Here is a 14,233-nt window from a genome sequence, read left to right as displayed (position 1 = left end):
GTACATATCTGTTTCTTTTATATGTCTATACATTTATTTCTGCCTCACATGTATCAGGCATATAATTTAAACTTGTGATCCCAGCAAAAGCCTTACAGAGTAATTCTTTGAATAATTTTATGTCTATTATCTATATTGTTGAGGGCTTATTACAAATAGTATGCTACTTAGGAAGTTGGGCTAATCATACTGATTCTGCTAAGTGCTTGCATCTATTTCAATAGTATGATTTCAAATAACAGGTTTAGCTCGGCTGATTTTACAAGGGACTGCAAAATTCAACCACCCTGGACTGAATCCAAGAGTCAGTTCAAACAGATCTGAAACTGTCTGCTTTGTGGATAGAGAACAGGGCTGTAGCTTTGCTCTGCATCCTAGTATTCATAGTCTTTGCCAGCCCCGGCAGAGATGGAGCTATCAAAATCTGTAATAACTAAAGACCAGGATTGTCCACCAGAACAAGTTTTGGCCTTGTTCTACAAGGAATTCAGGCTAACACAGAATAGGAGAGAGCCAGGTCCTGAGATGGAACTGAGAGGACTGAGGTTATGAAGTCAGCCCAACCCACACTGTATGGAACAAAGAACTCAGGCTGACTGATAGGAATGGCTGCTGCTAAGGACTATGGAAAAGTGGGAGAGTTTGTATACTCCTCACAAAGCTTTCTCTCCTTATGCCAGGTTGTGCTCATGTTCCTTTTCCATAAAAATTCATGGTTAATTATGCTATATACTGTATTAACAATTTATTAGTTTAGAATATGAGAGATAATTCAAAGGAATTGGGAAGACCCATTATTAGCTAAAAAATACAAAGTATGGTTAAGGGGAGAGTATTGTTCATACAGTTAGCACCTCACAAACAAGTAACAAAATTACTTGTAACATATGAGAATCTAAGGAAGAGAGAAAACGGAATACGATTTCTTCTTTTTAATTGGGAAAGTACACTGGGCTCCTACAGCTGACATGGGTCAAAGGACCAATTGGGCTTGTGGCATCATACCGAAGTGACAGGTCATTTAGAGATGAGTGCATGCTTCCCCTGAAGTTGTGAGGATGGCCCCAAACACATTTCATAGGATGGTACCATTACAGCTATGTTTACTGGTGGAATGTTCCAATTTAACCTCTGTCAACCACACACATCTCTCCTGACAGGATTGTAAGTTCCTTGAAGACAAGAAAATATTTATTTGTATTCCAAGAGCACAATCCCTGGGACAAAGAGAGCACTTAGTCATTGCTTGTTGATTAGGTGATCATTCTGGGCAAGGCTACATTTTTCTATGTGCTGTGTCAAGCAGAAACCCATTGGAAGAGAATTTACATTTTTCAAAGGGCTCTAGACCTCAAGAGTAAATTCTATAAAGGTTCTGTGGGCATCAGTTCCCAGAACAATGTACCTCGGACAGCGTGGATACATCTGGAAGGCAATAGTGAAGCTTAGGAAAAAGGAAATAAATATGGAAGTATGGGGTAGAAAATAGGAGTTGAAATCCTTGAGAGTAAGGTGGGATCTCAGAATCAGAGTGTGCAATTTTTTGTTTTTACCATTAGCAATTTGTAGTATATTCTCATATATGGTTGTTGGTCGTTTTCATTTTTTCATGTATGTACTCCTTGTTCTGTCCTTTGATCTTTAAGCTATTAAGGAATGGCACTTACTCATATGTTTGTATATATTCTTTTTTTGCTTGGATATTAGATCTTTTCAGAAATTTTTTCTGTAAAGATTGTTTTACAATTAGTTTCCTTTTGATTTAACTGTATTTATCTTGTTTATGCGGAATTTTTGAATTTTAAACAATCAAAATTGTTCACTTTACTTTTATGATTATCTTGTTTGATAAGAATTCTCTCCTTTTAGTTGTAAAAGGTATCTCTTTTTACTGTCCTCTAATTTTTAAAGAAAAATATATGACAAAACCATTTATATTGAGGTCACATAGCTATGTAGAATTTATTTTGATAAATGGAGTGAAGTATTGGTCTAAGTTTAATTTTTTCCAAGCTGCATTCTAGTTTTCCTAGTAATATCTATTAAATGGGAATCCTCATCCAATAGTTAGTGTCTGCAATTATTGAATACCATCCTATTATGTTTGCTTGCATCTAGTATTTAATATGTCCAATTGAATAGTAATTCTTCCTTTTAATCTTTGCCCAATCATTTCAATGATTACTGCTTTAGAGGGGAACATTAGATTTGGTATTTCTAGGCCCTCTTCCTTCTCACTTAAAAAATATTTCCCATGAGATTCTTGGTTTAATTATTTTAGTTCCTACAGATAAATGTGTTATTACATTGTCATGATCTATAAAATAACCCTTTGGCAGTTTAATTGGTATGGAATTAAATCTATAAATTAATGTGGTTAATATCATCTGTTTTAGCATATTGTCATGACCCAACTATGAAAAACTTTGAAAAAGAAATGTCTTCCTTTATTTCTGCAAAGAGTTTTATAGTTGATTTTATATGTTCTGTTTTATCCTTGTGGGTAAACTCCTAGATAACTTATATGTTCTCTAATTCCTTTGGATGTGATTTTTTTCTATCTATTGTTTCTGGGTTTTATTAATATGAATGACATGTATATATAACATATATAACATAAATGACATCCACTCATGGTAGAATGTGAATGGTCTTAGTAGAGCCCAGATGACTCATAGGTGCTCCATTAAAGTCCTAAAAGTATACTAGAAAGACAAAATCATAATGATTATCAAAGAAAAATAGCAAAAAAGTTCCTTTACCCAATCCAAGACTGGGCATAAAGATTTCCAACAACTTTTGGTTTTCTCACTGAAAGCAATTCAGTGGAGGAAGAAGTCAACACCTTAAGCTGAGACCTAAGAAATTATCAGTCAACAGGTGTTTTTATTTAGTAAGCATTTACGATGTGCTAGTCAACATGCTTTAGTAGAAAAGGAACAAAAATCAGTATTTGTAATAAAGGAGGCAACATATAAATAGTTATATACTATATGCACATATATTAGCTATATAAAATAGATTGAAAATAATAATAGAGAAGGCACTAGAAATTGAGGAGATTAAGGAAGGCTTCAAAGAAAGCGATATTGGGAAAGAATCTTGAAGGAAGTCAAGGAAACTAAGAGGAAAATGCAGGATATTCCAGGGGACATCTGGTGCATGGGCTACGAGACAAGAGATGTGAGGTCATGTCTGAGGAACAAGGTGGTATAGCTGGATTGTAGATGTGTGGAAAATATTCAGATTTAAGAAGATTGAAAAGGTTGCACAGGCCAAATCATGAAGAGCTTTAAAGCTCAAATCTCCAACCTAGACTGTCAGAGCAGCAGGAGAGAGACCCAGCCTCCATAACCTAAACCCATATAAACCCCAAATCCCAAAGGGCTACAGAATTGGTGAATAATGAGCCCCCCTTGGGGCCTTCCAAGAAGCCAGCCCCCTAGCAGCTTGCTCTGCAGTACCAGCAGATGTGTAGGACTAAGACAACTTGTTTCAGAGTAAAAAAAAGAGACAAAACTAGAATGTTACCTAGAAAAACACAGAGCACCATTGGAAGAAGGACATCCAAGCAGGAAGCATGGCTGCTAGAAGCCACCTGAAAGCCAGGACTCAGAGCTCCAGGACCAAAGCAATCTGCTTTGGAGCCAGAGAAGGCAATAAATAAAGCCAGGAGTGCAATGTCTGGGCATCCTCAGGACTGAGTAATCCTGCAAGAGGCCTGAAATGAATTTTCTGACCTGAGCTATTGCAAAGGACTAGGTCAAGGTGTGACAATGTGATTCACTCCAGAGGTCATTATGGAGTGCAATCCATGTTGGATGAGGTCCGCCATTTGGGGGAAACTCCAGGGATAGCAACAAATGCCATAAGAGTGTGTCAGGCATGTGACCTCTGTAGAAAGTTCAACCAAGGTCATTTCAAGTGCAAGGCATTGGGAGGGCCAACCCCAGCTTATATGCCTTTTCAGTGTCTGCAGATTGATTTTATCAACATGTCTGGGGACTGAGGATATAAATCTGTTTTAGTTATAGTGGACAGACTCACTAGATGGACGGAAGCATATCCATCAAAGAAAAACAACACTGGCATGGTAGTAAGGACATTGCTTAAAGAAATAGTTCCTAGATATAACATTCCAGATGCCATAGACTCAGACAGGGGAAGTCACTTTACATCTAGAATTTTACAACAAGTTGTAATATGTGGGAATAAAGGGTAATTTCCATAATGCATACAGACCAGAAAGTTTAGGACAGATGGAAAGAATGAATAAAGAGTTAAAAACCACAATAGCTAAACTCTGTGCCCAAACTCAACTTAAGTGGACAGAGGTTCTTCTACTTGCACTGTTCTATCTGAGGACGAAACCCAGAGGAGACTTACATATTTCCCCATATGAGATAAACAGCCAGTATGGATAGGAAGGACTGCTAAACCATCTTATGTTTCCATTCTGGGAGGGGAATGCCAGTTACATATCTATCTGACACAAATACAGGATAGGCTGGAAGAACTGAGACTAGGACTACTAGTGCAAAGAGTCCCACTAGATTTCTCATTACACAACATCAGGCCAGGTGACAAAATCCATGTAAAAATTTTTAGCAAAGAAAAACCTACAGAGCCAGGTGGATAGGTCCATACCATGTAGCTCTCACTACTCCTACATCAATCAAAGTAATAGGAAAAGAATCTTGGTTTCATATATCCCATGTTAAACATCACTATGCCCATGATGACATGCCAGAAGAAAACTTAATTAAAGCCCCAGAATCCATGCAGACACAGATGCCCCAAGAACAGCCCTTGATAAACAAACAGAGAGCCCATGAATCTCACCAAAATGCACAGGAAGAAATAGAGATACTGAACAGAGACAGCCCAAATGACAATGAAACTGACACAGAATAATTCACAACACAGGTAGTAAGCATACACAAAAATCTCCATCTCAGACCTAGACAGAAATATCAAAACAATATTTAACTCACTTGCACACATGAAGATGGCACAAACATCCTGTATGAAGTTTCACTCACATTCACCAACAAATTCACTCTTACATGCACACATAGAATAATCTTACACACACATGATCCTGTAGTTCCAGATACCTGAGATTATCTTTCAAGGTGAGACAACAGTTAAGTATGTATCCAGTAAAGGCAAAGACATCCAGACCTGTGACAACTTCAAGCAACACCAAAGGATGGAAGACACTCTAACAACTGGAAAGAACTTTGAATCAAAGACATTATGGGGAATGAACTTCAGTAAAATAGATCATGTAAGATTAATCGCCAATCACATTAACTTCACATACAAGAAATTGCATCTACATGCACACTAGAATAAACACAGGAAGAATGAAGAATAGATCTTCAGGCAACATGAGAAGTGGACTTCCTGAAGAGAAGTAAGTATGCATCCACCACAACATATCTAGAACACGAACAAATTTCACACTGACCTTAGGGGCTGTGCCATAAATAAGAACAACCCAGAAATTGTATATTTACAAATAAACCTCTAGTGGGACTCATACAGATGGGAAGGAAATGACTTTCTTGTCTGGATGACTTCATACCAAAGGATGTGTGTATATGTATATATATATATATATGCATGTATGAATAATAACATGTAACATGTATAGAAAACCCAGATACGTACATGTATAATATACTATCTAATCACTATATAGACATATATAATATACTATCTAATCAACTAATATAGATAGAAAGGAAAGAGTTAACATACTAACCATTAACAGGCAGGGACAGATTAATTTAGGGTGGAAAAGAGAATGTTGTAACTAGAGAGGTAACATAGGGACAGAATAAACCAGATTTCAATAGATACAAGTTAGTAAATATACATATATCTAACGTTATGAATTGTTACATTGGAATTAATAGTACATATAAGACATAGGATGGTTTAATTTTACTTGAGTTAATTTTATATTGATTACAATAGGAATAACATTTGTATTTGGAAATTGTTATATTGTAAAAACTTTGCTGACATGCTCCTAACCCTCCTTCCCATGATGCAGCCTTCAGCATAAGATAGGAGCCATGGGTAGCAAATAGATACATGATGATAAGATTTATTATTTGGGGAGGGGGTGGTTAGTTGGGAACAGCATGTAACATAGGTTAGAATAGACATAGAGAAGGTAAGTAAGTTGTGTGGGCTCATGGTGGCACCACACTACTAACAGGAAAATGGAGGATTGTGACAGAGGTGCGACAGGCTGAAGTGCTGCTGAATCTTCTTACCTTCACAGTGGAGGGGACCCAGGAGGTCTGGAGTTTTGAGAAGCCAGAAGATTCCTGAGTGAGATTCAGTTAGATCTCTTCTTGAGAAGCCTAAGAGAGAGGGTTGGCTAAGACTTTCTCCTAAAGAGAGTCTCACCTTTTCCTCTCCCGGTGACAGGACATCTTTTCCCCCAATTCCCAACTGAAGTGACAGCTGAAGAAGACATTTGAGCCTCTGTCAAACTTACCTCACAGCTCCTGGTGCCCTGGATCTGAACCGTGCCAGTTGGGCCAAGACAAGGGCAAGCCAAGCCTGACTATCTCAGGGGGCCCAAGGCTGCCAAGGCCTGGGCTCCCCGACTCAAGGAGGGAGGGAAAAGGCGTAGTTAGAGAAGGGACACCTCCCTCTGCTTTCCTCGCTAATTCCCTTCCTGCCAGCTTGAGGAAAGAGTAATCTGCCTGAGAAGAAACTTTAAGCTCTAGTAGTGGAGGAAGTCAAGAGCCAGTTTAGGGAAACAGTCATAGCTGAGGAGGGAAGGCTGAAGGCAGAAATACTCACTCCCTCTCTCCTCTCTCTGGGCCAGCTTCAAATACCAGCTGGACCCTGCTTTGAGGGAGAAGATATGCATTCCTCCTCTATCCTTTTTACGGCCAACTAATTCCTCCATTACATCAGGTAAGTGGGTGGGCTCTTCCTAGCTGGGTGACCCTGGGCAAGTCACTTAACCTCAATTACCTAGACTGTAACTGCTTTTATGCCTTGGAACTGATCTTTAGTGTTGTTTCCAAGACAGAATGTAAGGGTTTAAAAAAAAAAAGACTAAGTCAACACAGCACCAGGGCAGACACAGCACCAGGAAGCCTTTGACTCAGGCGATCTATACAATTCTGTTGGGGTCTATCAGTTGGAGAGGAGGGAGATGAGCTTGAAGTGCGGGAGATCATTTGGTGCTCCAAGAACTAATAAGCCAGACCTTGTTACAACAATGAGGCTAAAGAAAACTCTTAACTCCAATTTTGACTCTGACTTCGGGGAAGTTGAAAAAGATAAGAGTTATTAATAAAAAATACAATATAGGTGTATGTTTGTATATACTTTTCTGGATGAGTGGGTATTAATATATACCCATGTATATGGGAAAATACATGTTTGCCTGCCTGTATTCATGTATATATGTACACACACATTTATCTCTATCTCTGTTGGTCTATAGCTCTTGAGCCGGAAAGCCAAGATGAAGTTCTTGGCCGTCTGGACAGTTGAAAGATGAAGCCCTCCTGCTACTCTTCAACCAGGTAAGTTTGCACCTAAGCCCATTGGGTTCCCTGCTAAGTAGGTGACAGAGTATATTTCTCTTTTTTTTCCACTTCATTTTTTAAATATTTTTCCATGTTTCCATGATTCATTCTTTCCCTCCCCTGTATCCTCCCCCTTCCCAGAACTGACAAGCAATCCCCCTCGGTCATACAAATGCTATCACTCGATACCCATTTCCATATTATTCATTTTTACAATAGAGCAATCCTTTAAAGCCCAACCCCAAATCATATGCCCACATACACAAGTGATCAGTCCTATGTTTTTCTACTCCCATAATTCTTTTTCTCAATGTGGATTGCATGCTTTCTCATAAGTCCTTCAGGAGTGTGACAGAGTATATTTCTTAAGACAGAAATGTCCAGGTTTGTAGGGGAACACATGATTTCATGAGGTCCTAAGTCCATCAGGAAGAGCCGACTAACAGTAAGGAGTTTCTTCATTAGAGTAAATGACCACCAGTGGGATACGTGGACTGGAAATTGTGTGGAAATTCAGAGCAACAGGAAACTCTTGGTTGACTTCTGTCTCTTTGTTTCCTTTTCTGAGCACAGATCAGGGATTAGCAATCCAATTTCTAGCCTTGAAAGTTATTATTTGCACCATGGGTAATCCTAAATTTAAGATTGAAAGTTCCTGAATTTGAGAGTTGGGCAGCAGCCTCCCAGAAGGAGATTTCTGAAACAGCAAGCAATTTGGAGAAGAGAACTACCCTGCAGCTAGAGGAATAAAGTCAGATCAGGGGGGAGGGCAGGAACTCTGGATGTTGGCAATCTGTGGGTTGTTCAGATAAGGCAGATGGAAGGTAATAGGAGAGTATTTGCTAAGCAAACCCAAAGGGCCTCTAATTTCTGGGGCTTGGGGTGGGCCTGGTCTAAAGAAATTAATGCACTATATGTTTCTTCACCTATCTATGAGCTCTGGTGAGTCTTTGTCGTTCGATGCATTTTCCAGTGTGGATGAAGCAAAGGCTACTCCATACCGGATAACAACAGGCCTTGAGTTCCTATGTTGGAATTGAAGATGCTGATACCCCTTTTGGAGGAAATCTAGGCAAAACAATAGCTAAACTTTATTTCTGAGGTAGTCTTTGCCCATAGGAATCATGAGCCAAAGAGAAATAAGACAACCTCTTTGAGGAGTTAGCCTAAAGAATTAAACATAGCTCTGTGACAATCTGATTAGTTCTCCCAATCATTTGGGGTACAGGGCATGGGTCTTTGTGGAAAGGGAAACTGCCATGTATAGCCTAGTTCCTTTTTGGGAGGACACAAGAAACTCACATGTTTGGTCCCCAGCAAGACTCTCTAATATGATTGGTGACTGAGAATCAAGGGAACAGACTCTTACCTGAAGAGTTGTAAACTGGCTCATCCCATCTTTTCCCTTGTTCTTTCCTTTGGACTTCCAGACAGCAGTGCAACAAGAAAGGAGAGGAGATTTCTTCATTTCTATCTACTCTTTTAACAAAAATTGGCGATCTGCAAGAGAAGCACAAGAACATCAGTCTATGTTTGTCCAGGCAAGCCTGAGAGGGGAGTCCTTGCTCCTTTATTCCTGGATGCTTTCTTCTATCTTTCTATTTTGTTTACTGAGAAGCCAAAGACTGGGGTTTCTAAGAATAATCTTTCCCTGCAAATTTGAAAGTTCCCAAGAAACCAAGAATTCCTGATTTCAATTGTTTGGGCACAGCTTCCCAGGGGGAAGACATTTCCTTGATGATGGGCCTACTGGAAAAGGAAAACACTCCTCGCCTCATGGTTGCCCTTTAACTAGAAGAGTAATGCCCTGCCTTGGCAGGGGGGAGAACCAAGAGTTCAGACCTTGCTAATTCTGTGGTCTAATAATAAAAAACGAAGAGTTTTTATTCAACACTCCTCCAAAGTGCATTTACCTATGGTGGAGAAAAGGCTCTCTGATGGGTTTTTAGGGTACTTTACATTTCTTTTTTCAGGGACTCCTGTGAGTCTTTTGTATCTTGTGCATATTATATTGTGGATGAAATACAGGCTGTTCAAATGCATAATATGGTATATAATAAGTGCCTATGTGGGAGTGGGCACCCTGTTTCCCAGTTTTGTGGAAAACAAGACCAGAGCTTTATTTTAAAGATCTCCTTAGAGTTTAACTGGAGGATGAGGGCAATCAAAGAGAAGCTGATCTCACTTGGGGTGGATCCCTGGGATCAAATGAAGCTCACATCAGTTCAGAATCCTTGGGGGAGCTTGGAGCCTAGGTGACATGGGCAAATCCCCATGAAATCAGGATGAGATTGCAGCCTAAAATATTTAGCAGTCACTGTTACACTGGAGCAGAATTAGACCTTATTTTTTCCAAAGTGCTTTTTGCAAAGTAATGACTTGGACCTTGGAAATGCAGTGACGTGCATGGAAAAATTTATTAGCCATTAAGGCACTCAGCACATGAGAGACTATTTTCACTGAGAGAGGATCATTGGCCAGAACACCAGGATTCTTACTAGCCAGATGGTACTCCCACCTGAGCATCATTAAGGGAGAGTTAAAGGGGCCAGAGTCTCTACAAGGGGTTCTAAGCTCCACATCACTTCTTGGACATATAGAAGCCCCATGGAGTGGTGGAATATCAAGGGAGTAGGTTGCAAATCTAGAGAAATTTCAGGAAGCACGCAGAAGAGTGATTTCATTCACTGATGAGGAGCTTCTTGTCACCTTGATAAAAGCAGATGGCCTCAGACCTGCCCCAAGACCACAAAATGCAAAGTGCCACTAAATCGACAGTCATTTGGAGATGAATTCTAGACCCTTTGCTTTCTGCATCATCGATACGTAATCCTAGCTGAGTCATTGCACCCTGTTCAACCTTTTATGCCCTCCACACAAAGACTATCATGATGACAGGGAGCAGGACTCGTTGCGTACTGTAAATCATTCTTATTCAATAATGCTCCTGGTGAGTAATATGCTGCTATTATTCAATATCACTGACACTGACTGAGCAGAAAGGGGACCCACTTACTAGAGCAAGATTAACTAGATTGTTATTAATCACATACTCTGTAAAAGTACATTCCAATAATTGTTTTCATTCTTTCTCATATTTAAAGAGAGTTTCTGCTTTGTCATCCTTTCAGCTGTTGTTTTTAATAGAAAATCAACTCCCAGAGAGGAGAAACAATTTATCAGAAATGATATAATCCTGAAATTTCCTGTCTATTCACTGAGCCACACTTCCACATGCTAGGCTGTGCCAAGGTTGAAGTCTGGGCACTAGAGGGGATCTTACTAAATCCTTTGGGACTCAAATCCTGATTCACTGACTAAACAAAGCAACATAAACTGTGTGTGTTGTGTTTTTGTTTTTTTCCTAAGCTGGGGATGTATTGAAGACCATAGGGAATCCTAGAGAACCATAGGAAAGAGTCTAATTATAGGTTCAAGGGGGGAAGTAGGTTAAAGACAGGAAAGCCTTATAAATAGAGATAACTGGCATCTGAGAAGAGAGAAATAATAATAACTGGTAGAAGATATGAGGGAACTGATTATAGGTATAAAAATGTATTTTATTTCAGTATTACTGTAGGAAGTACTGGAGAAAGAATATTTCTCAGCTAACTCCTGAGATGATACTCACTCAGTTGTTGGCCCAGCAAGTGAGTTTGTCATGTTGGTTTTTTTTCCTCTAAATCGATTCCCCTTCTCCCCTCATCCATTTTGTTATACGTCTCCCAGTTTTCCTCCAATTCAATTCCATTAAACTTATTTTATTCAATTCCATTTTTATTTTATATTTATATTTATTTTTTCAATTCCATTAAACTCAATTTATTGCATGCCTTCTGCATATAGAACTCTATGCGAGGCGAGATAATAGGGTTTAATAAAATTCAGTGTTTGCTTCATATAACCTTGTCCTCCTGGAGCTTACAGCCACTCGTTGTTATGAAACTTATGGAAATGCTTCTTCATTTCAAAAATCTTTTTCTCCAGGTTGTCTTCCCTTTGTTCGTGTAGCTCACAGCCCCTTCATATTGTAGAATATATTCTTCATGGACAAAAGGGAATTCACCACCTGCTGTCCAAGCGTGTAGAAATGAGATTCCCCTAACTTACCGAGACTAGACTCTGGATAACAGACACACTGGCCACCATTGTCCAAGACCCAGGAGCCTTTCCAGTTTGGCAGGGCCTGCCAAAATGGGCTCTTAGCTTCAGTCTCTTTTAGAAAGTCCAGGTTATGAGCTTATCACAATGAGGCTATCTTTCCTAATATCTGGTTAGGCGTGGTTCAGCCCCATTCCCCTTGGGGCCATGAGCCCAGGACATTTCCGCACCTAAGTGGTTAAAACAGACAAGCAAAACAAGACACTGGATCATGCACTGTGCCAAATGCCTAGCACGTCTATTTTGGAAGTCAGCATTTCCACAGTAAGTTGTTGAGATAATGCATTATGCCTCAGTCATTTTAATAGGAATTCCCTGTAGTCCTGGTCCCTTTGCAGCTTGAAATCTCACTGCAAACAAATGCTAGATTCTCATCTAACAGATTTCACTTCACCTAAACAGATTTGCTTTCTTTTTCCTTATCACAAGAACCCAAGGGTAAGAAATGCTATTTGGGAAGGATGCCTAGTTTTTCTAATTGACATAAGGTTATTCAATGCAATTCAACACATGTTGAGTTCCTATTATTATGTCCCTTTAAAAAAATGTTTCTTGTTAGCTAGAGAATCATCAGGAAACATAAACATTTCCCTACTGAAAGGCCATCTGAAACCACGAACCCATTACATCCAGCTTGTTATTTTTAAAAAAACGTTAAATTTAACATGGTGTTACCAATGTTATATTTGTCTGCTAATAATATCTTTTTGCACTATTCAGTGGATTGTTTAAATGTCATTAATACTCTTTCTTTTCTTTTGTATCATTCTCATCATCATCCCTTAATTCTCCCTTTAATTGTCCTACCTGAAACAAACAAACAAACAAAAATCTCCTTTGCAACTCACAAGACAAGGAAAATATACATATTATATTGGCAAAGTCTGAAAATACATGTAACATTCCATGCCCCTCTACAACAAAGAGGAGGGGAGGGAGTCATGGCTCCTTATCTGTCTTTTGGAGTTGTGATTACCTTGAGCAAAGCTCTTAAGCCTTTCACCCTTAGGGGAGGAGACATAGGAGAAAATTCCCTTTATAAGGAGAGAAAAAGCTGAGTCTCAGGACAGTCAGAAGAATCCCTCTCTGGAGAAGGATGGATGGCTGAACTGGTGTCACTAGAATCCTTGCTTGGACAGATCTTGTGGTGAGTGATTAAGGACTGACTGATCTTTTCTCTTAAGGCTTAGGCCTGGGTTGGCGAGGACTGGCCAGGGCCGGCTTATCCCTTTCTCATTATTTCCTTTTTCTCTTTCTCTCTTTCTTTAATTCCTCATTGTATTATTAATTAAATTCTCTATAAAACCCAGTTGACTTGGGTATATTCATAATTGGGAATATTTCCCTGGTGACCACCTTATATATTGATTTAAAAACAAGACACTGTGGTAAAAACATATTTCCTGCGGTCACAATTTACTCACCCACTCTTATATCTATCACAATTTATATCTTCCACTATTTAATCACTACAGTTTATAACACCCAACCATTTTAACTCTTACAGTTTAAGACTCCCACTCTTTTAATTATTACAGAAATAAAATTCTTCTGTCATATCTCTAATGATCATCCGTATCTCTTCTTTGGTCAGATTTTCTTGCCTTTACTAAAGGTATAAAACGTATTGCTTTTCATTATCCTGATTTGTTTATGAAATGACTTTTTTAAATCTAAGTCACGTATCCATTTGGAGCTTATTATGGTACGTCACTGCATTATTTAGATTCCACTATTGTTGTCAAATTAAGTCCATTTAAGCAATTATTAATCACCTACTATATGCCAGGAACTGTGTTAAGCAACGGGGATACAAAGGAATTCACATCATTAAGCAGCTCATAACCTAAAAGTGGAGAAATCATGCAAATAACTATATAGAAACAAAATACATACAGGACAAATAGAAGATAACCTCAGGGCAAAAGCACTAGAATTAAATAATGGTTTCTTGCAGAAGCTGGGATTTTACTGATACTTGAAGTAACACAGGAGCTATAGGGAAATCAGGAAGTAGAGGTGAAGACAGAAAACTTAAGGATTGTCAATAAAAAGCACGAATTGATTAACTATTCTATTTTTTCCACCTTCCCACTTTTTAACGAGTACCAAATATTTTTGATGAATACTACTTTCTGATACAATTTAATATTGGGTACTAATAGATATCTGTCCTTTTTTGCCATTTCCATTTTACTATTTTTGTATTTTCATTTTTTCATCATTTCACTTGAAATTCTTGACCTTTTGTTTCCCAGATGAATTGTTTTAATTTTATTTAGTCCTATAAAATAATCCTTTAGTAATTTAATTGGTATGACACTGAATTTGTAAATTAAATTGGACAGTATTGCCATTTTAGATATTAGTTCATGTTAATTGCTATTAGCAATTAATTCCCTCTCTATTCTTCTTTCTTTATTTCTATAATAATTATGCTGTGGTAGTATTCAAATAACTCCTATGTGTGTGTGTTAGTAAGTAGATGATCAGATAGGTTCTAC

General features: G+C 38.5%; 1 long non-coding RNA gene across 2 annotated transcripts in view; it reads left to right on the top strand.

Moving 5' to 3' along the window:
* LOC130455353 (uncharacterized) overlaps positions 1–13,295 on the top strand; it is a 30,854-nt gene extending 17,559 nt beyond the window's left edge. The window contains exons 2-4 of one of the 2 annotated variants that reach the window (XR_008913264.1): positions 6,854–6,945; positions 7,484–7,565; positions 8,999–13,295. This is a non-coding gene — a long non-coding RNA (uncharacterized LOC130455353). The remainder of the gene's footprint in view (positions 1–6,853; positions 6,946–7,483; positions 7,566–8,998) is intronic. The other variant, XR_008913265.1, reaches the window with a different exon arrangement.
* Positions 13,296–14,233: the final 938 nt, after the last annotated feature.

Source organism: Monodelphis domestica, chromosome 7 (genome assembly GCF_027887165.1).
Source record: "Monodelphis domestica isolate mMonDom1 chromosome 7, mMonDom1.pri, whole genome shotgun sequence".
Taxonomy (NCBI): domain Eukaryota; kingdom Metazoa; phylum Chordata; class Mammalia; order Didelphimorphia; family Didelphidae; genus Monodelphis; species Monodelphis domestica.
The sequence above is the reverse complement of the archived record's forward strand: the minus strand, read 5'-3'. Positions and strand labels throughout refer to the sequence as shown.